At 48.1% G+C, this 27,566-nt stretch overlaps 1 long non-coding RNA gene across 1 annotated transcript; it reads right to left on the reverse strand.

The window, feature by feature from the left end:
* Positions 1 to 18,163: 18,163 nt before the first annotated feature.
* LOC100936390 (uncharacterized) lies at positions 18,164 to 27,324 on the reverse strand. The gene is made up of 3 exons (XR_655602.2): positions 27,087 to 27,324; positions 19,275 to 19,435; positions 18,164 to 18,466 (listed from the first exon to the last, which is right to left on the reverse strand). It is a non-coding gene; the product is annotated as an uncharacterized LOC100936390 (long non-coding RNA).
* Positions 27,325 to 27,566: the final 242 nt, after the last annotated feature.

Here is a 27,566-nt window from a genome sequence, read left to right on the forward strand (position 1 = left end):
AACCTAAATGTCCAACAACAATAGACTGGATTAAGAAAATGTGGCACATATACACTGTGGAATACTATGCAGCCATAAAAAATGATGAGTTCATGTCCTTTGTAGGGACATGGATGAAGCTGGAAACCATCATTCTCAGCAAACTATCGCAAGGACAAAAAACCAAACACACCCGTGTTCTCACTCATAGGTGGGAATTGAACAATGAGAACACATGGACACAGGAAGGGGAACATCACACACTGGGGACTGTTGTGGGATGGGGGGAGGGGGGAGGGATAGCATTAGGAGATATACCTAATGCTAAATGTCGAGTTAATGGGTGCAGCACACCAACATGGCACATGTATACATATGTAACTAACCTGCACATTGTGCACATGTACCCTAAAACTTAAAGTATAATAATAATAAAATTAAAAAACCCTAAAAAAAGATTGTTGTTTGTGTTAAATGAGATAATAACACAAAATATCGGTGTAGGTCTGGCACATGGTCATACTTAACAAATGGTAGCTATCAGCAATACTAATAAGATTAATGTTTTTTGGTGGTGGTGGGGATTGAACAGGTAATGGATACAAAGAGTTATCATATGCCTGGCACATATGACCTATTGTTATTGTTGTCACTATATTATTATTATTATTATTATTATTATTATTATTATTGAGGTTGTTATTATTGGTATAGCATCCAGCCATTCCACACAGGACCCTAAACCACTGGGGTACAAAGGCAATCATTGTGAACTGTGGTGGCAGGGGCCTTGGGCCTGTGCCCCACCTGCCTGTGTGGTGTTGCCCACAGGAATGCTGGAGGACTTGGCTCATGTGCCTGCGCTCCTGGCCATAATGATGTGGGATCCCCCACAGCTCAGCGCCAACCACAGCCTCTTCTTGGTTTACAAACCCCCTTCCCACCAAAAAGAAGGGTTGGGGAAGCAGCCCTCGACAGGGAGATCAGAGACTCAAGGTTCCAGTGCCCACCCAGCCTTTCTGAACTGTGGTACCTTAAGAAAATCAGGTTACCTCTCAATGTATCCTTTTGCTCATCCATACAGTCGAGTCAACATAACTAATATTTGTTCCCTCCCAGGGCTGTATGAGGACAGAAGGAGAGATGTGCAGACAGCATCTGATGCACAGTAGACCCCCAACTCGGGTCACCAGATAAATGCAGGATGCCCAGTTACATCTGAATTTCAGATAAACAACAGGCATTTTTAGTATAAATATACCCCAAATATTCACAGAACATTCTTATACTAAAAAAATTATTTGTTTCGGCAGAAGAGCACAGTAAATCTAACATAAAAAAGACAAAAAAATTATTTGCTGTTTTTCTGAAATTCAAATTTACTGGAAATCTTATAGTTTTCTTTGCTAAATCTGGTACTCTTGCCTCCAACAAATGTCAGTTCTTCCCCCCTTATCAGGTGTTCGCATGAGTTTGTAGCCCTGACCATCTTCTGGTTCATTGTGAGGGTCTCATTAATTCCCATGAACTCGTTCAACCAACACATGCTTATTGGGCTGGTACAGAAGATGCACAAAGGCAGAGGACACAGATTCACCATGGTTTCTGGCTTGAGCTTGTGTTATGAAACAGCCTGGCAAGGCTGAAGGGCTGTTCAATTGTGAGCTGTTGGTGTTATGGTGACCATTAAGGTTCAGGGCCTTCTTTTAGCCTGGAAACTCCAGGACAGCATTTGATCTCTTTCAGGAGCTTAATGTAGAGCTTAATCCGTCACCTTCCCCTGGGTCTCTGGGAGGGCCAAGTGGTGCACAGGGGATTAGCACCTCCATGCTTGCAAAGCTGCATCCCCAACCGGCATCCCTCTTGAGCTCTCCTCACACCTGACTATGAGTCATCACCTTCTTCTGGCTCCCCTGAAGGCGTGAGCCCTTCCTGTCTGCCTCTTGTGGAGATGCCTTTCTGGGGCCTTCAGAAATATAAAGGGAGAGGGCAGGTGGCAGCCCTGGCCCACACCTTCAGATGTCCCCTGGGTGCTGTGTCTGCTGTGTCTCCTGTGTCTCCTGAACGGGGAGAGGGACTGCAAAACCTGCACTGTCCACCCGCTACCTCCCGGATCCTGCCGGTCTCACTCTGTGGCTGTGGTCCCCGCCGGCTGGGTAAAGTGATGACCCACCTGCCCGAGTGGAGGACTGGGATGTCAGCAGATGGGTACAAGTGAACTCCCCTTCTGCGTTTTTGAAGTGCTTGAGGTGGAGGGAAAGACACCTTACAAAGCTCTCAGTCACCTTTAAGAGGGGAGAAGTTCCCAACGTACTTCAAGCTTTTTACAAACTTGTATCAGGGTGACATGCAGGTGGATGGTTGAGCGGCTCTCCCAAGGGGAGAACAGAGGCCCCAGGGTATAGACCTGGATCCAGCTCCGGTGCAGGCACTGTGACCTCAGATTAGCACTTCTTTATGCCCCAGTTTTCTGTCTGCAAATCTGTATAATAAAATGCCAAATTCTTGGGGTTGCTGGAAGATATAAGGAAAAGATGCAACAGAAGTGCCTAGTCTAGAACCAAATATTAATAAGAGAAGGCAAAGGCTGATCTGAAGTCAGCTTGAAATGGCTTCTCTTGAGTAAGCCAAAAAGATTTCCATGAAGCCATGCTTTGTGCAGATGTCCTGGGGGATGAGGGGTGGGCTCCAGTTCCTGCTCCCCTCCCCCTGGCCTCCAGGAAGTGTGTATGAGTGTGTGTGTGTGTGTGTGTGTGTGTGTGTGTGTATAGTATGGAGAGGGTGATATTATCTCACAGCAAAACCACCACCTGTCTTTTAGAAGCTGAAAACCTGTCTCTGCAGAATTCCAACTAGCGGGCACACCCAAAAAACAATGCCAGAGGAATTTTGTCACACCCGGGAAGGGCTAGTGATTAATTTAATGATGCCTCTGTCCTCAGTGACAGATGGGTTTACATCTGTGTGATGTGGAGTTTAAATGGTAAGTACTCCTCCTTGTTTCTATGCCCACAAATATATAGCCACCAAGAAAAGGTACCCCAAAACTCTGACATGTGGGCATCTTAGATGTGGAAAGAAGGGAAATGACATTTCTTGGGTGCAACTAGGCCCCAGGTGCTCTGTAAACATCACTTTGTTCAAACTTCCTTAGAACCCTATATCATAAATAGGTTTTGTCAGTTTATAGAAATGGGGGCCCAGAGGTTAAGCAACTCCCCCAGTGTCATGCAATTGTAAGTGAGGGAGCCAGGATTCACACCCAAGACTGACTCTGTGGCAACAGAGGGCCTCAAGCCACTGCTGTGTCCCCTATGCCATGGCAGATGCTGTGCACTGACTGTGGCACTCTTTCTTGCTGCATCAGGAGGCAGCCTTAGTACTCTTCCAAATACAGCCAGCCACCACCAACATGCAGGGTGGGTGCCATGATCTGAACACTTGTTTCCCCCCAAAATTCATATGCTGAAATCCTAACTCCCAGGGTGATATTAGGAGGTGGGGGCTTTGGGAGGTGATTAGGTCATGGGAGTGGAGCCCTCCTGAATGGGATTAGTGCCCTTATCATAGGAGCCCCAGAGAGACCCCTAGTCCCTTCTGCCATGTTGGGACACAGCAAGAAGCACCATCTATGAACCAGAAAGTGGGCCCTCACCAGACACCAAATCTACCAGTGCTTTGATCTTGGATCTCCCAGCCTCCAGAACTGCGAGAAGTACTTTTTCTGCTGTCTTTAAGTCACTGTGTTATGGTATTTGGTTGCAGCAGCCTGCATGGACTAAGAGTGGGCATGCAAACCAAGCCCGTGGGCCATCCCAGCACCATTCATGCTGCCTTCCACCTGGCATTGTTGGGCTCTTTGTGTCAGCTCAGGTGGGTTTTAGGGCCCAGCTGCTCTGCAGAATGCTGATGCCTGGTTCAGGAAGGCAGGGCCAGGTATAGGCTTTATTGTTGATGTGGGAGTTTTTTCATTAGCGATCCATATATTTCAGTCAATCATTGCCCTCTCCTTTTTTAAGACATAAGTACCTCTGGGATAGGTAACACCTGTACTTTACTGCAAATTTACCTTCTGGATTTTTTTTGTTGTTGTTGTTGAGAAGGATACGCTAGATTTTTCCAGTTGTCTGGGGGTACCGGCTGAAACCCAAAGCTTAGAACAACAGGCAATCTCCCTTGCCACGGCCCTCTCTTCCCGCAACACACACATTTTAAAGACAGGTGCTAGACCCTCCAGGCAGAACTTGCTAAGAAGTATTCCAACTGGTCCTGCAAGTCCTGGTCTTGGCACTTCATCTACCTCCAGCCTAGATCTAATCAAAGGCTAAAGATTGCTCAAAGTGGATTTCTTTGATGAGGAAGAGTGTGCCGACTCCCTGTTGTGGCTCCCGAATCTGAGCATTAAATGCTTGGGAGTGGCAGGCACTTTCACAATTTGTTGGGGCCAGGGCTGGAATGTTTCTTTGGGGTCTGAGGTGACATGATCCCTTGGGTGGTATCCAGGCCCCAGGGACTTGAAAGCACTCCACTCAAGATTTCTGTCTGCCGAGGAGAGGAGACCCCAGCAGAAAGAGCCCTGGTGAGGGGTACCTACAAGCAGGAGCTGAGGAATTGTAGGAAGTCAGCTGGAGAGGGTATCGCCCATGCTGCTTAGATCAGAGAATGGGGCACGCTGGGGATCCCCAGCAAGCAGATTTCCAAAAATCCACAAAAATCCCCTCCTTGAGGGATAGGGAAAGAGCCTGCCTGGACAGTTACTGAAAAACAGCCCCCCAAAGATATTCAAATTTTATTCCCAGAACCTCCGATATACTGTTTTACCTGGCCAGAGGGAATTTGCTGATGTGTTTAAATTAAAGATCTGGAGGTGAGAAAATTATCCTGAATGATCTGGGTGGTCCCAGTGCAGTCACAGGGTTGCTATAAGAAAGAAGGGTTGTGATAAGAGAGTCACAGGTTGCTGTAAGATATGAGGGTGGAGGCAGAAGTCAGAGAGGAGAGAAGATGCTAAGCTGCTGGCTTAGAAGATAGAGAAGGGATTACAAGCCAAGGAACGCAGGTGCCTTCTAGAAGCTGAAAAAAGCAAGGCAAAGGATTCTCCCCCAGAGCCTCTGGAAGGAATGTAGCCCTGCTTACCTATTTCAGACTTCTGACCTCCAGAACTACAAGAAAACAAATGTGTGTTATTTTATGCATCTGAGTTTGAAAGAATTCATTCCAGCACCCATGGGAAACGAATCCACCTGCCCTGCTCTGGAGGCAGCCAGCAGCCGAGGAGTGCTGCTAGAGAAAACACAGGATGCCCAAGTAGTGCATGGGAAATTCTTATACTAAAAAAGTATTTGTTGTTTATCTGACATTCCAATTTAACTTGACATCCTTTAATTTTTTTTTTTTTTGTGGCAAAATCTGGTAACTCAAAGCCAGAAGAGAGAAGAAAACCAACCAACTTATTTAAAGAACACTTTTATCCTTTGTTTTCCATCTCTCCTCCCTGCCCTGAAACTGGGGAGCCTGAAGCGGGTGGTAAACATGTGAGGAGGAGTAGAAATGTGGGGAGAGACAAAGAAGAGACCGTGACCCTCCTCACGGCAGGTTTTTGCACTCCGGGTCAGGCGTGGAGGTAGAAAATAGGGGAAGATGAAGGAGACGGAATAAAACTTGCATGGGCCAAGCGATTCAAGTTTTCATTTAGATTGGCCTGGAAATTTTAATATCTAAAAATAAACATCATTGGTTAATATCTGAGTGACCAAAATGTTTTGGGATCTTATCTAGATATCAACCCAGCTGGGGAAGAGAAAACTGAGAGGGAAGGTCTGAAAGGCAGGGTGAGAGGAAAGGTAAAGGCAATACCCAGTTATACAACCAGGAGCCCAGAATGGTCAATAAACCAGTTACCAGTTCTTACGCATCCCTGCTGTGTCCTCTGTTGAAGTGGACGCATCATTTCTGGGAAATGGGTGGAGTGACACCCACATCTTACCATGCCATCATTTTACTGTATTGCTTTTTTTCTGTGCCAGGGAGGATGGCTGGGCATCACAGTGAGGGTGGAGGGCACCTCAAGAATAAGGACCACGTATGAACTTGGTAACCCTCTGGGGGCCTGGGCATCTCTTGAGACTGGACCTGAGCAGCTTGGTGAACCAATCCCAAATTCTACCATCAAAAAGAAAAATATGGGGTGCTTTCAAAGTTATGTGCCTGGAGCCCTCTGGACAGCTTCCGGGAAAACTTCCCAAAGCGAGGCTTTCACCAGAATTGCACATGACCACGATCACACTGGCCACAGGCAACTGCTGAGAATGTCTCTCCCCACCTGGTTTTCTTGACCTCAGCAGATGTGAATGGCTTCTGTCTGTCTGACTCACCCTAAGCCTGACCTATTTGTGAAATGCTTTCTCTACAAAAAAGCTGGAGATAATGCAGAGAATTATACATTTATAATCCCAGTAGAGACGGGGTTGCCTAACCCTCTCATTTCAGCTGCTCCCTGCCTTGCCAGTGCTAGATGCAAGCTGACCAAGTGTTGGTGAGTGTCTAATGGCCTAACTTATTTGCTCCAGTGGTAATTACCAGGAAGGGAGGGGATGGAGGGAGTAAGGGAAGAGGGAGTCAAAGGGCCAGGCAGCCAATTAGGGGAGGGTGAGGGGATCCCGGAGATCCATGTCTAATTCTGTGTCTGCTTCTTGGTACACCCAGGAACTTCTACAGGATGAATGAACCACCTGCGAGGTATCAGCACAGTGGGGAGCTGGCTTGGTGTAGTGGGAAGAGCCAGGCCTTCTCACTCAGTCAGATCTGGGTTAGGATTTTTTTTTTCTGCCATCTTTCTTGCTGTGTGCTGGTGGCTTTTCCACTCTATCTTCCTCAGAGAGATCTGCGCTCATGCTCTTAGACTTCATATAAGAATAAATAAAATACTACATACAAAAGGAATAATATTATATACTGCCAAACACCCTACAAAATGTATTGAAAGTGCTTGGAAAGCTTTAAATAGGGTTTCTGAAAATTTGCCTTTTTCATGGATGGTGGGAAGAGAGGAAGTCAAGTTAATTCCAAACGTGGCCGATGCTGACTTGGTTTTGATGGACTGAGCCAGCCAGATCCTCCAACCCGCCTGGACTGTGCTTCTACTTCACTCCCTGTCAGGATTTGGGTGTGGGAGCCCAGTGGGCCCCATGCCAATCTGGGTCATAACTAGAACTGCCAGTACTAATCATGCAGAGCTGCTGGTCTAGTTCTTATTTCTACCCCTGCACCCATAGAAGAGGCAGTGCTCTTGGTCTGGGTGGAAACGGAGGCAAAGTGGCACCTTACCCTCTCTGCCATGGCCACCTGCTGGCTGCCTTGGCCAGCAGTCACAGAGCTTGGAGCCTTGAGGGGGGATTGGAGGTGACCTTGGGGCCATCTCAAAGGACACACCTGTTTCTGCTGCAAAGAGCAGCTACCTACAAGGGCAGGTATGGGTTTTTCTGTTGCTGAGACGGGTTGTATCCTTCTCCTAAAGCTCCCCTCGGTCCCGTCTATAAAAGATGTAATATGGTGGCCGAGTTAAGTGCTTGGATTCTGGCACTGAACTTGTTTTCTTGGAGATTTGACTTGTTGCCATCAGCACCATGGGCAGGGGTGGAGCTGGCTTTCTCTGCATCTGTTCTCCTCTACACCTGATGTTAACAGAATGCCTGGATTCTGGGGACTTCCAGGTCTAGCTGGGCCAGTTTAGACTGTGCCAGGGATCTGTAATTAGGCAAGCAGTTGGGTCAGGAAAATACACAGGCACTGGAGGACGTGACAAGGTGAGGAGAGAAAGTGGGAGGCCCTGCCTCAGTCAGGAGTCTTCAATGTAGATGCTGCGTGCTGGGCTCTGGTATGGCCAGCACTGGGCCTGCAGATGAGCTGCATTGGGGAAGTAAAAAGTGAAGAGACTGGCCACATTGAGAAGCAGGACCAGAGCAAAGTGCATTGACTGACAAAGGCATCTCTCTGAAAACTTTAGAGAACAGTCTTTTAGAATGTTATGTCACTTTTGCTTATATCAACATGCAAAACTATAAAGCCATTTCATCTTTGTCTTTTGCTATGATCAATAGCTAAAAATACCCCCAGCACTGGACAGGATGAGTACAGCATAGTGGCTAATTAAATATGCAAGTTTTAGACCCAGATCGCCTGGATTCGAAACCTAACTTTACTCCCTTCTCACTGGGTGACATGGAACAAGTCACATGGAACAACCGATTCGTGCCTCAGATTTCTCTTGTGGAAAATGGGGCTAATAATAGTATTCACATCATAAGATTGTTGTGGTGAGAAGAAAATGTGAGTAATACATGTAAAGTGCTTAGAACAGGAATTGGCATGAATAAATGCTCAATAAGTGTTAGCTACTCTTGTTTTATGTCATTGTTTCAGGAGTATAACTTTTCTCCTTTCCTTTTGGTATCATGGATCTGATGAAAAATAGGTTGCAACCTGTATGTCAAGTTCAACCAATTGGTTGTAGCTACCTGGAGAGCTGTGTTGAGAAGGATTCTGAGGCTGCATCAACCTCATTTAAGGGGAAATTGTATAGTGTCCTATGAGTAGCATCTCTGCTACTGGACGTGGTAGTGGGGAGTGGTGGCATTAGTGCCACATCATTTCCATTCCTGTATTATAACTTGTCTTGTTGTAAGGTTTGTTTTTCCCTGTGTCTGTCTCAACCCTCCCCTCCCCATCTGCCTTTGCCTCTGTAGGGCATCCTGGTCCTTGGATGGGCTTGCATGCCAATAGCTGCTCTGTACAATCTGGAGTCCATTCTAAGTAAGAACCTTCTGAGATGATGATGATGATGATGATGATGATGATGATGATGATGATGATGATTCTGGAGAAAGCAAAGACAACATGGCCTGATACTGAGGATGCTGCTAGGCCGTGAAGCACCCACAGGATACTTTGTGTGCCAATCAAGGGGCACCCTTAGAGAAACCAGGAAACTCTTCACTGAGCAGGTTAATCTTCGTAACCCCCATGGTTCTGGAATCGGAACACTAATGATTAGCACAGAAACTTCCCCACAGCCTCAGTAATCATTGACTTATTAATCCATGCGGTTCAGGACCTTGTGCTGAGTTATCTCTATTTCCATTCAGTGGTCAGTCTTTTCTGTCTGGACCCAGGACCACTGTGGTCAGGTCATCCAGTGGCACTGCCATGGCCATCCTGGTTTGCCGAGTGCCATTCTGCTAACTTTTGTGAGCTGTGCTCTGTCTTGAGTCAGACACCTGATTTGAATTTCTTGCTCCACCAATTACTGGCCTTATCATTTGGGTAAGTTGTTTAAACTCTCAAAGCCTCACTTTCCTTGTCTATAAAATGGGAGGAATAACAGTTCCACCTCATCAGGTTGCTGTGAGGCCTAATGAAAGAATGCATTGTAAGTGCTTGGTATGTGCCTCGCCCATATTAAGCATGCCAAAAGCGATAGCTCTTGTTTTCCTAACTCAATCAGAAAGCTCGTTAAGTGATATGACATAAAAATAATGGTTCATATGTGTATGGCACTTTCACATTCATTGTGCTGGGCATAGAGCAAATGCTCAATGAGGATTAGCTACGATTATTATCATTAAAAACAACATTGACAGTGACAGCTCTATTAAGCTGCTAGGAAGGGTGAGATAATCACCCAAGTCCTAGACTAGGCTTCTTAATCTGGTGCCCATGGACCTGTTGGTGGTCTGGGGATAGAATTTATGGGGTTTGTGACCTTGGATGAGAAAAAAAATTAGACCTTTATTTCCACTAACCTCTAACTGAAATTTAGAATTAATTTCAATTATGAATGTAGGAAACAAAATACATCACCTGTGACATTGACACTAATATACATCTACATCTTTTTTTTTTTTTTTTTTGAGACAGAGTCTCACTCTGTCACCCAGGCTGGAGTGATGCAGTGGCACCATCTTGGCTCACTGTAACTTCTGCCTCCTGGGTTCAAGCGATTCTCCTGCCTCAGCCTCCTGAGTAGTTGGAATTACAGGTGCCCATGACCATGCCTGACTAATTTTTGTGTTTTTAGTAGAGACTGGTTTCTGCCATGTTGGCCAGGCTGGTCTCGAACTCCTGACCTCAAGTGATTTCCCTGCCTTGGCCTCCCAAAATGCTGGTATTACAGGTGTGAGCCACCATGCCTGGTTTAAATCTGCATCTCTTTATAGATGTTGCAGATATCTTGAAATATTGGCTGTTTGTTGCTACTTCAAAATTATGGTAGATAGTAAATCTCTACTATAACTCGTTATTTAATATCTTAATAAAGAAGCACATATTTTGATACTTACATTTCAACATAACTGGTTTTTTTGAATACTATGTATTTTATTTTGTGCATTTAATAATCATCTTCAGAAAAGTCCACAGCTTCACCAGACTGCCAAAGGCATCCATGGCACAAAAAGAGTTAAGAAGTTACAGAGTGCAAGGCTGTCCCCAGGATCACCTCACTTCTGATGCCAATTGTCTGTTGAGGGGTGGTGGGAGTGGGAGGGGATCAGGTCTGACCACCCTCAGATCTGATAAATCAGCAGGAGGACTTACCAACTGAAAGCTGTTACACTTACAGTTTCAGTGGAAGGAATGGGCCAAAGGAAGAAGTGCATGGAGCAGAAAGTCCCAAAAGGGAAGCTTCCAGTTGTCCTCTCCCAGTAGACTCATGGGCAGCACCAACTTTTCCTGGCCAGGATATGTGACAGTACACATGGAGTACTGCCACCCAAGGAGTCTCACCCAAGCCTTTGTGTACAGAGTTTTTACTGGGTCTCAGACAGGTAGACATGGTGGACTACTTGTGTGACTGACCTTTAATCTCCAGCCCTTCTGGAGGTCAAGCTGATACTATGTGGCTCAAAGCCCCCAACATAAATCACGCTGTTAGGCTATTCAGTGTGGTTCAAGACTCCCCAGGCAAACAAAGGCACTCTTATCAGGCAGGACATCCCCAGGGCTTAGAGGTACCTCCCAGGAACCTCCAGCAATGGCTGGACATCTCTGGATAAGGTCAATTCTTTACTACACAGTACCCTACTCTTGAAACTGCCACAGAGCTGCACACTTGGAGCAGCTGGAGGTAGGTGAGAGGGTGGAAGAATTAGCTAACACATAGTTGTAGCCACTGAAACACAATTTAATGGAAGATTTCTTTTTGTACCTGCAAAGACAGCATAGAGTTCATCGCTTTCAGAGGCTACTGAGTAGTTCCAGGTTAAAAATATCACTTGGCCTGGGTTTAGCACCTAACACTTTTCAGTGTATTTCCATCTGTTGTCTCATTTAATCCTCAAAAGAGGTGGAAAGAAGGGGTGTTGTTAAGCCTGGCCTGGAGGTTGGGGCTCACCAGGGTCATGGGATGAGGGAGCAGGGGCAGCATGTGGAGGGTCCTGGCCGCTTCCCTCACCCTGCCCCACCCTGACTCCTCCTCCCAGGTTGTTCAGACAGAGGGAGTCCTGTGGCCAAGAAGATCAGCAGATATTTTGCAGAATCAGGTGTCTGGTAATGCCAGGGTTGTGCAGGGAGCTTAAGCAGCTTTGGAGATGACCTGTTGTGGAGTACACCACACTGGGCGATTACATGAGGTCACTGCCCACCTGATGTGACCAACTTACTTGTGGGAAAGCAAGCTGTTTGCTGGAGTCTCTGAGGTCCAACATGTTTTGATTCATCTGAAGCAAGCCTTTGCCCAGGGTCATGACCTCACCCTGAAGTTTGGTGTAAATTCCATGCAATCTCTGTGTAAACATTGGAAAGCCACTCTTTCAGGGCGCTTTCCTTTAGGGGCCTTCCCTGGGGGGTTAGGCCATTTCTGTGGGGCTGCAGCTGCAATGGCGATGGCTGTACCTGGCTCCTCTGCAGGAGGCTGAACCCCCTGAAGGGGAAGAAAGGCTGTGTGTCTGGAACTCTGCCCACTCCCTCTGACCTGTACTGTTCCCTCAGGCTTTCTGGGGTGCAGCTGGGATCTAGATAGCCTTGTGTTTTCTCTGAAGGTGACATCTGTCTTCACAAGTGCATTTGTATATAATTTGTACAGGAATTGGCACTATTTTATGGAGGTCTGTGTGGTTTTTTTAGCTGCCATTTTTGCTTCCTGCTTACCTGTGATGCTCGTCTGTAATTACTGGAAACATCGCTCTTTCAGGCAGTTATCTGACTGGGCTGCAGCTCCATGGGGCAGGGCCTGCCCTGTCCTGTTCACAGCTGCATCTTGCCACCTATGACAGTGCCTGGCATGTATGGCACTTGCTAAATGTTTGTTGAATGAATAAATAGAAAAGAATCCTATGAGGCTACTCACTGACTTAGTTTCCTGTGGCTCCTGTAACATAGTACTGCAAACCTGGTGGCTTATAACAACAGGCATTTCTTCTCTTACAGTTCTGAAGGCTGGAAGTCCACAATCAGTGTCACTGGCTGAAATCAAGGTGCTGGCAGGCTGCGCTCCCTCTGGAGGCTCTAGGGGAGAATCCATGTCTTCCAGCCTCTGACGGCTGCAGCGTTTATTGGCTGTGGTCACAGTCTCTGCCCCCAAGGTCACATCGCCTTCTCCTCTCCTGTGTGTGCCTCCGCCTTATTAGGGCCACCTGGATGATCCAGGATCATCTCCTCATTTCAGAATCCTGGATCCAGTAGCAAAGTGCCCCTCCCTCTTTTCTGTATCGGTGGCAGCCACAGGTAGTGGGGATCAGGAGGTGGCTATCTGCCACACTCACGAAGGGGATGGAAACCTGAAGGGAGCTGGTCACTCCCTCACTGAGGAGCCTGGTTGGGGAGAAGACACATGGTCCTAAACACTTCTAATTCAGGGAGAGGTGTCGATGAGGACTCCAGTTCATAGGGAAAGCTGTCATGCCCATGGGTGGGAGCCTCCATTACTATGGAAAGTCTAAGAACCACGTCCTCTTGCCCTTAAAGCCCATTCCTCAGCAGACCTCCACTCGCATCACCAAAGCGGATCCCAGACCTCACTCTCATATTGTAGTGGCACACGGAGTAGCAGGGAGCCCATCTTCACTAGGGCCCGGGTTTGAGGGCCCCCTGGGCATTCTGATGGGCACCCCATCTCCTCCTGAACAGTACTGATTAGTCACTCTCCCATGGGGAGGGGAGGGGAGGGGTTAGTGGAAGAAGCAGAAAAACTTGCTGGGAGATAAGGGAAGATCATTTTAAAAGGTCAGATGCCACATAAGGAAAGGCCAGGTAAGAAGGAGCCTCAGGCTGGCAGCCCACAAAATGTGGGAAATTTTGCTTTTTAAACTCCCCGGGACCTGAAGCTGCTGCACCTGTCTTCTGTCTCCAAGCAGATGGTGAAAAAGAAAGATCAAAGAAAATGGAAAGGGGTTGAGTGTCTGCATATAGTAGGCTTATCTATACACACGCCCACTCCACATCACCCTCTTAATGGAACTCCCCTGCCCTCAGTGGTTCCAAATACCTTTTTGGCTTATTGTTCTAGGGACCTGTGTACTGTAGGCCCCTCTTATCCGTGCGGGATATGTTCCAAGACCCCTAGCGGATGCCTGAAACTTCCAAGAGTACTGAACCCTATATATACTGTACCATGTTTTTTCTTTTCTTTTCTTTTTCTTTCTTTCTTTTTTTTTTTAATAGAGATAGGGCCTCACTGTGTTGCCCAGACTGGTCTCGAGATCCTCCCACCTTGGCCTCCCAAAGTGTTGGGATTACGGGCATGAGCCACTGTGCCCGGCCTACTATGTTTTTTTGATTTGACAGTGATGCTGGCTACTAAGTGGCTACTAAGTGCCTCACAGGCAGGTAGAGTCTATGGTGTGGAGATGCTGGGCAAAGGGACCATTCACATCCTGGGCAAGACGCAGTGGGACAGCACGAGATTTCATCACAGTACTCAGAATGGTGCAAAATTTAAAACGTATAAGTTATTTCTTTCTGGAATGTTCCATTTAATATTTTCAAACTACAGCTGACCACAGGGAACTGGAACCTCAAAAAGTGGATAAGAGGGGATATCCTTCAGATATTCTCGTAAGTTGCCCTGATGTCATCATTGCTTTGATCGGGTATCCTGGACCACCCAGGTAAAGAGTCCCCAGGTACAGGTGGGAGTAGAGCAGAGTGTAATTCCAGGACCTCTTGGCTCAGGTCCTGTTAATACCCAGCTGGTGTGGGGGTTGGGTAGGTACAGAGTCCACATTTTTCTTCCTGCAGGGCTTAACTGTCCCCAGCCTGGATGGGCTGCCCTCCCTGGGAGTCTCACCTCTGCCTCCTTAGGGGCCCTGGGCAAAATCTTTGTCTATTTTGTCTCCCTTTTATCTGATTCATCACCTGTGGGCACCAAGATCTATTGTGGGATACTGGGCAGAGTCCTGCGTGGTGATTCAGGTGGCCTTGGGTGAACTTCTGCTCTGGATCGCTGAGTTTTCACAGATCAGAAAGCATCTCTGGGCCTCCTCTGTCTGCTGGTCTGAAGTGGGGGAAAACGGGGTGATCAACAAGCCTCTTTCCAGTGGTGGCACTCCGGGCCTCTGTGGTGCTGGGATTGGCTCAACCAAAAACCCAGCCTGGATCCTGAAGCCCAGGCTTTATTCTGCCTGTATCTGTGGCCCTCCTTTAAAGTGCCGGGATGAGCTGGTTTGGTGGCACATGGCTCTGTATCAAATATGTGAAAGAGCAGCCTGGACCTGGCATTTTCAGAGAGGAGAGGACAGGCCGTCTTTGGCACACTCGAGTGGACAGGGGCCAGGTGGTGGGGCTGAGGAAGGGGTGCAGGGGTGGAGTGGGGTAGGGGGGGGTCCAGAAAGATCCAGCATCCTCCCATCTGCAGCTCTCTCATGGGGTGGATCTGCATGTCCTTTCGCTGGGCAGAGGAGCCTGAAGGGATGTATCAGCAGGTGGCTGTCTGTCTAATTCAGGCTATAACACCATACCATAGACTGGGTGGCTTAAACAATAGACATTCACTTCTCACAATTCTGGAGAATGGGATTCCAAGATCAGGGTGCCAGCAGGGTTGAGTTCTGGGGAAGGCTGTCTTCTCAGCTTGCAGACAAGCGACTGCTCACTGTCTGTTCACATGGGGACAGAGAGGTCACCTCTCTTATGTCTTTTCTTATAAGGGCACTAATCCCATTTTTGAAGGTTCCATCCTCATGACCTAATCACCTCCCAAAGGCCACACCTCCTAATACCTTTGCATTGGGGATTAGGGTTTCAACATATGAATTTGGGGTGGTGGGGAGGGCCACCAACATAGCACTGTCCTTGAGGAGTCAGTGGTGGCAGTGTCACTCCTGCTGCCCATGAGGCCAGATGCCTGCTGGGGAGACTGGGAATGAACACGAGGTGGGGAAAGGGAGTTCCATCCCAACCCCTTCCCTGAGGATAAGCTTGCCTGGACAGAGAGCCTCCCCATTTACAAGTGTAAGATATATGGATGTGCTTTGGTCAAGAACAGGCCGAGGTGGATATCCAGGACTGCATGACTCAGTGAGTTTAGAGTGCAGGCATATAACTCCACTTGTTATCACAGCCATGTAGCCATGTGGCCCTATGCCACTACTGTCTGTAAAAGCTATAATTGCCCTGCTGACTCTGTACAGGTGCGCTTGCACCCGGAGAAAAAGAGAGAGACCCAGAGCTGTCCGTCTTTGCAGATGGACAGGGAGAGCCAGGACACAGCTCAGCCTACTCATACCCAGAGAGAGAAAGAGTTCAGCTGCTGACCCTGAAGGCAAGGGAGAGCTGGCCACGCAGGTGTGTGTGAGCTGGCTGCTTGAGAGGAGACGCCGAGCCAGAGCAGGCAGCCAAAATAAAGGTGAACAGTGTAAAAGAGCTAGTGTAAGCTGCTGATGAGAGAGCTGCTGAATAAAATTACATTTCACCTGCCTTCAGACCCCGAGTGTTCTTTCAGCTATCTGCTCATCCACCCACTCCTTTCGGACCTCACCTGGGACTGGACCCCAACCCTGAGCATAACAACAAGTGATACTTTTGTTAGGTCCATTTTCACTTCATCAGAAATGTCCTGAGTTCTCCCCGGGCACTGTCCTGTGGCTGGTAAGAGGCAGAGGTGAGTCAGATGTGAAGCCCACCATCTAGGGGTTCCTCCTGGTAGGGCAGATGGGCAGGTGAACCCGGTACGAGGAGCCCAACAAGTTAAGTGTGTACAAGGTTCAGACTTGTCATCTTGACATTTCCCAGATGTACCATGTTCCTTCCCACTTCAAGGCCTTGCCACATGCTGTTCCCTCTGCCTGAACCCCTTTCTCCCCTTCCTCTGATAAGCTCCTAGTTATACTTCAGGTGCCCCTGAAAGTCTTCCCCGAGGCCCTTCCCTTCATTATGCAAATTGCTGTTGTTTGACAATCTTAGAAACCTGTGTTTCCTTTTCCTTTCCCTCCTGCAGGGCAGGAACTGTGTCAGTCTTGTTCCTTGTCGTAACCCAGTGCCTGGCACATGGTAAGTACTCAGGAAATGTTTATTGAATGAATGAAGAAAGCTGTTGCACAGAGGAGTCACTGGTTCACTTTAAAAGGGGGGAATCTGGGAGGGTTTTCTGGAGGAGGTGATGACTAAGCCAGGTTTTAAAGGAAGAATAGAAGTTTGCGGGCATACCAGGCAGTGGAAACAGCATGCACAAAGGCTCAGAGAGGTGGCGTCTTATGGAAGCTCACTGTTGTTGGAATGCAGAGTGAGGGGGACAAGGGGTGAGAGGAAGGTGTGGCCAAGGCATGACCTGCTCATGGAAGGTCCGGTGGATGTCTTCAGAAGCTGGGGGATGTGGGTAAGGAGGGGCATAATGTGACCTGTGGTGTGGAAATATTGTTCTGGTGTCTGTGTAAAGTGGCTGGTGAGAGGCTGTTGTGATGCACCAGGAGAGACATGATGAGGCTCCAACCCATGCACAGTATAAGGATAGGGAGGATGGATGAGGATGGATGAGTTCGAGATTTCAGGCTTGAGTCCCAGGGCTTGATGACTAATTTGATGTGGTAGAAGGAGTAGTCAAGAGTGGAAGGTGATTCCACTAACACAAACCACAGACACAAGACAGAGGAAGAACAACTTTGAGAAAGTTGGGAAGGGAAAGGCGGTTCTGTTTTAGACACATTGAGTTTGAGGATCTCTTGGGGCTTCATGTCAGAAGCAGACAGTTTTATATTTGGCACCAAAGCTCAAGAGAGAGGTAAGAGCAGGAGATATAGATTTGGACTTCTGAACGTACACAGTCATGTGCCACATAACAACATTTTACTCAATGACAGACTGTATATGGTCCCATAGGATGATGCTACCATATTTTTACTGTACCATTTCTATGTTTATCTCCATTTAGATACACAAAACCTTACCACTGTGTTAAAGTTGCCTACAGTATTCAGTGCAGTAACATGTTGTACAGGTTTGTAGCCTAGGAACAATAGGCTACATCACACAGCCTAGTGTGTAGTTGGCTAGAACATCTAGGTCTGTGTAAATTCATTCTATGATGTTCATACAGCAATGAAATCAGCTAACAACTCTTCTCTTAGAATGTATCCCCATTGCTGCCATTCAGGATTATACATGGAAATTAAAGTCATAGGGGTGAATGAGACTGCCAGGGAGAGGGTATGGAGTAAGACCAGAAAAAGTCTGGGCATAAAACACTCAAGGAAATAAAAATTCAGGGTACCTTCAGAGAAAGAGGACACCAAGAAAAAATGATCAGAGTAGCAGAGGCACCAGGAAGAGAAGTTGTCATGGAGACTGCTGCAGGGTGCCTGGGTTGCCTGCCCAACACTTGTCCCTCTTTCCTTCTTCCCAACAGGTATCTGTTCTCCTTGACATAAGTGTATGGATGTTCCCACCCCAGAGAGAGAATACTCATAATGGAAGCCAAAGATGGTTGTTCCATTCTCCTTGTCAGGGACTAGCTTAGGAATATACATGTGACCCATTAGGACCAAGGAAGTACAAAAGGGGACATTCTTCTAGAGGGCTTCTGTGAAAGGTTTCCTTATTCTTAAGGCAGAGGCGAGGATGAGATGATTCTATTTTATCTCTGGCCTTCATTGAGACTGCATGTAATATTTGACACAGTGGCAGCTATCTGTGGCCATAAGGAAAATTAGTTTAAGGGTCAAATCAACACACCAAAGATGGCAGAGAGGAGACAGGGGAAGAACTGGGGTCTTTTATGACATCGCTGATCCAGGGGCCCTAAACTGCAATCACAGAGCAGAGAGAAATTTGATGCACACAGAAGAAATGAAGTCAATGTGACCACGGAGGCAGAAATTGGAGTAATGTGGCCACAAGCCAAGGTGTGCCAGCAGCCACCAGCAATTGGAAGAAGCGAGGAATAGATTCTCCCCTGGAGCCTCCAGAGGGAGGGCAGCCCACTGACACCTTGACTTCTGCCCAGCATTTCCTCTGCCTTTCTGATCCAGGAGGTCAAGAAGGGTCCTCAGTGCTCCCGTGCCTGTGGCAGAAATGGTAGGAAGAGGCTGTGCTGCATGGGAGTTGGACAAAAGAGGACTTTAAAAAATGGCCTATAGAATTCCAGGAGTCAGAAGTTGAGTCATCCATCCAGGAATCTTTGTTATGCACCTGCTGTGTGTCACACCTGCTGGGAATACAGTTATAATAAGACTCAGAATCAGCTTTGGGCCTCAAAGAACCAGTGGAAAGGGCCTTCCCCAGAGGGAGCTGGCAGCTCTGAAAGACGCTTATTGACGATGGGGGTGGATTCATGTTGTCCAGGTACTGAGCTGGGGACGCAGCTGTTGGGGTGCAGGAATTCCCCAGCCCATCCTGCTGGCCCTGCTAAGAGACAGGCCTGGGCAGGAGGAGACTGGAATCTCCAAAGCAGATGTGAGGAGGGAGCTAGCCCAAGGTCAGGTGTTGGCTCAAGTTTCTCTACTTGACTACTCAAGTAGTCAACACAAGGGCAGTGGAGGAACCTGGCCTGGAGTCCAGCCTCACCCGGAAGGAAGTTCATGGGATGAAGTGTGAAGCTGCCAAGCTCCAGGGGCCTCAGAGACCTGCAGCTGAGGGTGTGTGTGTGTAGAGGGGGACTGGAAATAGCAGGCCAAGGAGCTGCCAGCCCTTTCCAGGGACAGTACTCTTTCAGGCTAGAGAGGAGCCATGATTGCAGTCACTGCTGTGTCTCCTGGGCCCTGGAAGATGGTGGAGTCCCTGAGGGACAGAGGAGCTTCCAGGCCTCTCCACCCCTGGTGGGCATGCGGTGTGGCCTGGACCTTGGACCTTGGTTTTTATGTGACTCTCACTTGGGGATGGGAATGGTATGTGACCTCTTCCCAAGGCCCTCCATGGCACACTGGAGCCGAGAACTCCTGCTTGACACACTGAGTAGGCAGGCAGGGGACCACGACGGCATTTTTCTTCAACCTCATGGAAGAAACACGAGTTCAGGGAAGAGGGAGGGGGTCTTGTCAGGAAGAGAAAGGAAAGTGGGGATTGGAGTCCTTAGCCAGGACCCAAGGTTGAGGATACCAGTCAGCACCCAGCGATCAGAATATTCTAGCACATTCCTCAGGAAGAGAAGCCGCTGTTCTCTTTTTGTTTGTGGGGGCAAAGGGGATGGCACTTTGAAACTCAGACATGGTGAAGGCAGCCACAGCTTTGGGAGTGCTAGGTGGCTCTCTGTCTCTCTTCTCTCCTCTGTTTCTTTCTTCTCGTCCCCTGTCTTCCCCTTCCCTTCTTTCTTCCCTTTCCCTTCTTTCTCTCTTCTCCCTCCATCCTTCCTTTTCTCACTGTATGTCTCCTTGACATTGGGTCTCTCTGTCTACCACTCACATCTGTGTCTCTGCTTTTCTCTCTCTCTCTCTTGCTGTCGCTCACACAGAGGCTGGCTTTATTCCTATTACCTCAGCTGAAGGGCCAGGACACCTCAGGAAGCACCTGTGCTCTGGCCCTGCCCAAGCACACTTTTTCCATGTTCTCCTTTACACTTCCTCATGCATCCCTTCTTTTAACACATGCTCACAACGTCATCCGTGCCTTTCAGGTCCCCTCACATATTTTCATCCGTTTTTATCAGCAAATATACAGGCATCTTCCTGGTGCCCCCTGTCCCATCCTCTTGGCCGAGACCCAGGCTGACAGAAGTTTCAGCTCCTTGGGGCCTGCTGGGAATGGGCGGTAGGTAGGTGGTGCCCGCGGAGATCGGGCTCTTCACCCTCGACTCCTGAGAAACCACTGAAACAGGAGGGGGGCATTACAGCACCCTCAGCTCTCAGCCTCCTGGGGCTGCTCCCTCCTGAGGCCAGAACCCAGGATGAGAGCACCCAGGTAAAGGCTGCAGAGCTCCCCAATAGCACACGGTTTAGAGGGAGAGCCTGGGGCCTGATCTCTGACCAGGACCTCTGGCGAATCATGTAATCTTTTTGAGCCTCAGATTCTTTTTTTTAAACCTGGAAAACTGGTATTTTGTTTGCTCTATTGCACAAAGGGGTTACTCAAAATATTTTGTACTCAAAATACCCATTTTGGGAACAAAGCGTGCCTTAAAGTATAAACTCAATCCTGCAACAACCTCACGACTAGGCAATATTATCATCTCTGTGAGGAAATGGAGGTTTAGAGAGGTGAAGTCACTTATACAAGGTTGCTCAGCTGATAAGTGGCAGAACTGGGTTTCAAACCTGACAATCTGGCCCCAGGCCCTACACCCTTATGGTTGAGTGTTCTCCTGATGGTCTGTGAAATGCTCTCTTCTTCCACTTTTCTGGGATGGCCGGGGAGAACACAGTTGGTGTCCCTCTCCGGGTACCTCTGAGAAACTATATTTCCAGGTCTGGCTCTATGGACAAGTGCCCACAGCATGGTTGTCCAGTGTGCAGAAGTGATAGTCCAGGTGCTGAGAGCACGTGGCCACCTCCACCTGGGTCTTCTGAGGGACACAGGGTCACTGAGTGGAGGGAAGGCTCTGATCCAGGGCTGCAGTAACCATCTGTGTTTTCCCCTAAGTCTCCTCAGGCTTTGTTGCCACAATACATTTATTTTTGGAGAATTACCATCCCCAGTTCAGCACACCGGGCCTCTTATTTGCCAGCTGCTTTCTGTCTGGTTTCTGTTTAACTATGGTGTGTATTGACTTTGCTGCTGCTATCTTTGTTTCACCTCTAAAAAGAGTATTTGAGTGGCAAGTACTGTTTATTTTCTCATTTCTTCAACAAATGTGACTTCCATGCACAGGACACTGTGCTAATTACTCTGGGGGATATGAAAGATGAAACTGGTGTGGCCTTTGCCCTCAGGAATCTTATAGTCCACTAGGGACACACTAACATGCACGGAGGTCACTGTGATGCCATGTGGAGTGTGGTGAGAGCATTAGCACCAAACATGCAATCGGGACTTCAGATAGAGCTCTTAGGGAAGCTTCCCAGAGGAAATGATGTATAAATAACTAAGTTAAAGTGCAGAGACCCCCAAAACACAGTGATTTATATAAGGTCAATCTTAAAATATAATTGTATTTCTCTCTCCTGTGACGGTGCGGATGTAGGTGGCAGTTGAGGCTGCTGGGACGGCTCAGCTCCACAAGGTCATTCGGGGACTCAGTTCTGCTCTATCTTGTTACTTTGCTCCAGTGTTCCGCAGGGTGTTGGCCTCATCTGTATGGCTCAAACTTGGTCATTGCCACATTAGTGTTCCAGCTTATGGGCTGGGTGAAGAGGATGGAGGAATATACAACAGGTGCTTTAAGGCCCGGACCCAGAAGTGGCTCACATATTCTGTCGGCCAGAACTTGGTCATTTAGCCACATCTAGTTACAAAGGAGATGGGGAAATGTAGTTGATAGCCAGGTGGCCAAGTGCCCAGCCAAAAGTTTAATGTGGAAGGAACAGATAACAGTGATTATTATCTCCATGACTCTATCACAATGAGTTGGACCTTGGCATATAAATAGAGCCTTGCTAAGTAAAAATTAGAATGAGAGGGCATTCAGGTGCCTTCCAGAAAATGTCAGAGGTAAGGAAAGGTGCAAGATGTATTTAGAGAAAGTGAATATCCAGGATAACTGAAGTGTAGGGTTTCTGTAAAGGAGGTTGTGACCTACCTACAGGTGGAGATAGGGCAGGCCTCATCTCTTTAACAGGCTGCTCGGCCTTCCAAATAGAATGTATCCATGCCACCTGTACACCTGCTATCCAAAACACTTGATTCTTCTCTAACCAACCACATAGGATGTGTGTTCTCTGAGCCCTACTCAGGAAATTTAACCTTAAGCTGATAGTGATCTAGATCCTATCAAAATCTTGGCTTCCTAAGGGTATGCTATTTGACTACGTTTTTAGCAATGATTCTTGCATGTATTGATGCTGATCCCAGAAAGTTCTATGAAGGACTACATTAGCCCAGCCTCCTAGCAGAAGCCCTTCACCATGCTGAGTTTCACGTTAAACTCTTGGAAGAGATGGCCACATGAAGAACACTTTGGTATGTTCCAACGAAACATTATTGAGGATGTTGCTCACATTTTGTTCATGGTATAACATGGTATTTTTAAATAAAAGTCAACCACAGGCTCTATATCTTGCAACATACTGTTGCTCTGTTCTTGGCATTCAAGACTAAACAAACATTTATCAAGGCACTGGCTATTGACAGATACTGGGCCAGGTGCTTGGTGGGAATATAGAGAGAAGAGACACAGTCCCTAACTTCCAAGAGCTCACAGTCTGGGGCAGGGGATAGGGATGTGTGGCTTGTGAGGTAGACAGATAAGTAATAGGCATTTATGACGTAATTTGGTAAATGTTGTGTGAAGCACAGAAAAAGATGCTATAAGAGCCTGGAGAGAGAAGATGAGGAAGGCCTTAGGAAGGAGCTAAGTCTTGGAGGTTGAATAAGGGTCAATAACATTAATCATGAGGAATGGATAAAACAATGTTCTAGGCAAAGGCAACAGCTTAGCAAAGTCATGCAGAAATGAGAGAGGGTGGGGCTCAGTGTGGCTGTGGTTTAGGGGGAGGAGGGGGGATTCAGCTGGAGGGATAGGCTGGGCTAGTCACAGGGGCCTTGCAGCCCTGCTGAGGAATTTGGGCTTTTGCCCACAGGCTCTATACCATCCTGGCAGATGATCAGATTCATATCTTAGAAATGTCAGTCTTGTCAACATAAGTTAGGGAATGGACTAAGAAGGGAAGCTGTTGCAATATGTCAGGTGAGAAATGATGTGGCCTTAAACATGTGAAGACAAGGTGGGCAGAAGGAGGTGGAAAGAGGTTGGAGGAATATTAAGGAAGAAGAATCAATAGCACTTGGTGACTGATTTGGGGGTAAAGGAGAGGGAGAAGGTGATGGGACAGTGAGGTGTTTGGACTGGCAGTGTTACTCCTTTAGAACCAGCTGACAGGGGAAGGAGCAGGTGAGGGGTGGGGGATGAGGCATTTGACTACGGAGGTGGGCCAGGCAGTCAGATATGCAGGAGGAAGATATAGATTTTGGAGTTTCCAGTGTGCAGGTGCAGGTTAAAGATAAAGAGTGTGTCCGAAGCCAATGAATACCGAATGACACACCTGCGGTGTTGTCAGATGCTTTTTATTCCATATGAGAAGTTGATACAATGCCTACTGTGGGCCTGGAGCTTTCACACTCACTCATTTAGCCTGCTCCATAAAGCTGTGAGGAAGAATGCATTTACTTATTGATGCTTGGCTGGAGAAAGGATTTAAGCCTATAGGTATTATCACTAGGCTGATTTTACAGTGAGGTTCAGAGAAGTGAAATGAGTGGTAGCAGGCCAGATTGCACAGAAGGCGGTGGAGGGGGATTGAAGGGCAGGCCTTTGCAGCCTGGTCTATACCATAACTGCCTTTCGTGATATGGGTGCCCTTTGAGCAGGAGAGGCGTAGCTGCTGGTAGCACATGCTGCTCACAGGGGACTACATGAGTCAGTGGGGCAAGGGCACCTGACCATGGCCTTGGCTTCTGCGCATGCACTGGGTTCTGACTCTGGCACAACCCTGGGCATACTCAGCACAGTGAGCTGGTTTGGTGCTCATTTTATCATCCTTTTGGAGCAGGAGAATTTCTGTCCCTCTTGGCCCTCCACATCCCCTGCTGTCCTCATGGCTGGAGAGGGGTCCTGCAATGAGGCAAAACTGACACCAAGGCAGGCCCATCTATGGTAAAAGCAGAGGTGTACTGGCATTAGGTGTTGAAAGATTTGCATGCGGAAGGGGTTGGGGAGAGGAAGTACTTAACCACTGATGTTTATTTAGTGCAAGGCTGGCACAGTGGGTTGAATTGTGTCCCCCCCCAGGCCCCCACCAAATATGTCCCAGTACCTGTGAATATGAGCTACCTCTGCAGATGTAGTTAAGAATCTCGAGATGAAATCATCTTGGATTTAGGTTGGTTCTAAATCTAGGGTCTCTCTGTTGCCCAGGCTGGAGTGCAGTGGCACCATCTCAGCTCACCACAGCCTCCACCTCCTGAGCTCAAGAGATCCTCCCGCCTTAGCCTCCTGAGCAGCTGGGACTACAGGTGTGCATCACCAGGCCTGGCTAATTTTTGTATTTTGTGTAGAGTTGGGGTTTCACCATGTTGCCCAGGCTGGTCTCAAACTCCTGGGCCCAAAGGATCTGCCCACCTCAGCCTCCCAAAGTGCTGGGATTACAGACATGAGCCACCACACCCAGCCTGAATCTACTGTCTTTATAAGAGAAAGAAGAGGGAACTGTGACACATGGGGAAGATGGCATGGGAAAATGGGGACAGAGATTGGGGTGATACAGCCACGAATCCAGGAATGCCTAGGGTTCCCAGGAGCTGGAAAAGGCAAGGAATCTTCTCCCCTAGAGGCTTTGGAGGGAGTGTGGCCCTGCTAACACCTTGATTTCAGCTCAGTGATGCTAATTTTGGACTTCTGGCTTCCAGAACCATGACAGAATAAATTTCTGTGGTTGGAAACCACCAAGTTTGTGGTAATTTGTTGCCGCAGCCCCAGGGAATGAACACAGCTGGCAAACATGTGGCAGGCAAGTGCCTCCTACACCCAAGGAGGATGCCAATAATCACCCTCAGTATCCCTTCTGGGGAACCCGGCACCACCCTTGATCCTGCCCACAGAGCCCTCTGGCAGCTGCTGCCACATGACTGGAGCTGTCACACTCCATGCTGTGATTTAGTGCTCACCACGTCCCTAACACTGGACTAGGCTCAGGCAGTTCAGAAAAGGGTCTGGCGGGGCCACTGTTCTCAAGGGGCCTGGAGCCTTGGCCTGTGTGGGTGTGGGGCATGGGCATATCACCTCTGGAGCATGAACAGTGCCTGCCAGTCTCTGGACATCTGCTCAGGCCACCCAGCCTCAGCTCAGCAGCTGGGCTTTCTCCAGTTTTGGGGCTGTCCAGCTGCAGCTCAGCAGACAGCAGCCTAGGACTTGTAACTTATTCACCCCAAGGTGAATAAGTTACCCACAGAGATTTAGGCAGAGAAAACTACCGTTTGAGCCAAGAGGTTAAAGAAAACGCACCAGTGCCTGGATTTTGCCTTTAAATCCAGGGACAGCCTGGATTTAAAGGTCTGTGAAATTCCTGAGGTGAATGCTTCCTGAAGCCACGGAGAAGGATGGCACAGAGCAAGTGTGACATGGGAGGTGGGTCTTAAAGGAGAAGCAAAACTATCCGGATATGGGGAAAAGGACAAAATATCATACAGGATGCAGCCTCCCCTGCCCTCAAAGAGGGGTGCTTATCCTGATGGTGGGGGCGGGGGTTTCCTCACTCAGGGCTTTCTCTTTCTTTTCTTTGGTGCAGTCCCCTCCAATTGCTTGCCTCAGAATCACCGGCTATACTTATACAAAAGCAGATTCCCGAACTGCCTCCCAGACAGACTGAGTTTGAATCTCTGTGGCTAGGACCTAGATACCTGCATTTTTAATAAGATCCCAGATGATGCTGATGTATCATCAGCTAAGAATTACTGGCCTAAAGGTATTTCCAACACAGCCCACCATGCCACTACAAAGCAGCTGTGCACACTTTTGGAAGGATCCCCATTCTCTCCTGGGGAACTGGCCTTGGGATATGACCAATAGCACCCCATAGCTCTCAGAACAACCCTGTCCCCATGGGCCCTCGTGGGCAGGCTCAGCACAGCAGTGTGGCACTCAGTGGCTGGCCTGGGATTTGGTGGATATAGGTTTGCTGCACCAATAGAACCAACAAAAAGTGTTGAGAGGACTGAATGCCGGCATGTGCATGAAATGCCTCATCGGTGCATAGTACAGCATTTGATAACTCAGAGCTTTTTCAAAAAGGTATGATGATGAAAACCTTATTCAGAAGAAAGAAAACTTCACAGAAATCATTATTACAAAGCCCAGCTGAAGCTCTCCTGCATATCAGACCCCACCTGGGGACTGTTTGGAAAACATCAGTCTAGTGGCCCCTCCCCAGTCTTATGCCTTCCCCATCCTTCCCTCCCATCTGTGAAAACAGAGGAATCTCTAGTGGGGAGTGTCTGAGTTTTTTGAAAAAGAGAAAGCTTTCCTCCGGTAAGAATCACCTGGGGGCACTTGAAGACATGGCCTGGCCTCTCTGGAAAATTCTGCTTTTGGTGTTGGAGATGGGTTCTTGGAATTTACATTTTTAATCAGGTGCTTCTTAACTTTTCAGCAGTGAAGGAAGCACTGGTTTAAAGTGGGTTTAACCTTCTGTGGTTGAGAGAGGTTTTGGCGCCACCCTGACCAGCCGAGGCTGTCTTCCCTGTTACCCACAATTCCTTGTGGCGACACCACCTCTATCTAGGAGGGAAGTGTCACTTATGATGCGGAGCCTGCTAGTTGTGTTTGGAGATTGCAAAGCAGTCTTCGTCGGTCTGTGTATGTGTTCATGTAAGTGTGCACACACCCTCACACTTCTGAAAACTACCTCGCTGATGGCAGGAAAAAAGAGCTGGCTAAAATTGTAGAAGTTGAGAGCCAACACAGTGCTCAGAGGAACTTTAACGCTAAATAAAAACAAAGGATGAGGAGGGGTCCCATGGACAGACGGGGGGAACGGGAGATTCAGTTCAGAGTGGAGGCCCCTGACTGAAAGCCAGCAGTCCCCACGTGGAGCTCTCACCTTCTGGATGGCTCAGCCTGACAGGCTGCTTCTGTTTGAGAATCCTGGGAGGCTCGCCCTTCTCCATGTACTTCAAACCTAGAGAAGTGTTGGGAGCTGTCCTGCCACTCGTGGGGCAAGGGGAGGACTGCTTAGCCAACACTGGTAAGATGTGAGCTAGGGAGAGGCTGCCTTTCTTGCCCCTGCCCTCCTATGTCTTTCTAAGGATGACTCTAGCACCTTCTGTCTGTCTCCTCCATGGAGCTGGCTGCCAAGGGGAAGCTTTGCTTACCCAGTCCAGTGCTGCTGGTGGTGCCTTAGTCTTCTGACATGATCTCTGTAATAGGGACTTGAAAATAACACTCAGAGCAGTGCCCTGTTCAAATGGTCACAGTTCACATCCTGAGGAACCATCTATTTTGGGCATTTTGAAGTTTGGAGCAGATCAGTGCTGGATAAACAGCATTTTTCTAGGACTAGACCAGGAACACCAAATATAGT

Source organism: Pongo abelii, chromosome 7 (assembly GCF_028885655.2).
Source record: "Pongo abelii isolate AG06213 chromosome 7, NHGRI_mPonAbe1-v2.0_pri, whole genome shotgun sequence".
Taxonomy (NCBI): Eukaryota; Metazoa; Chordata; class Mammalia; order Primates; family Hominidae; genus Pongo; species Pongo abelii.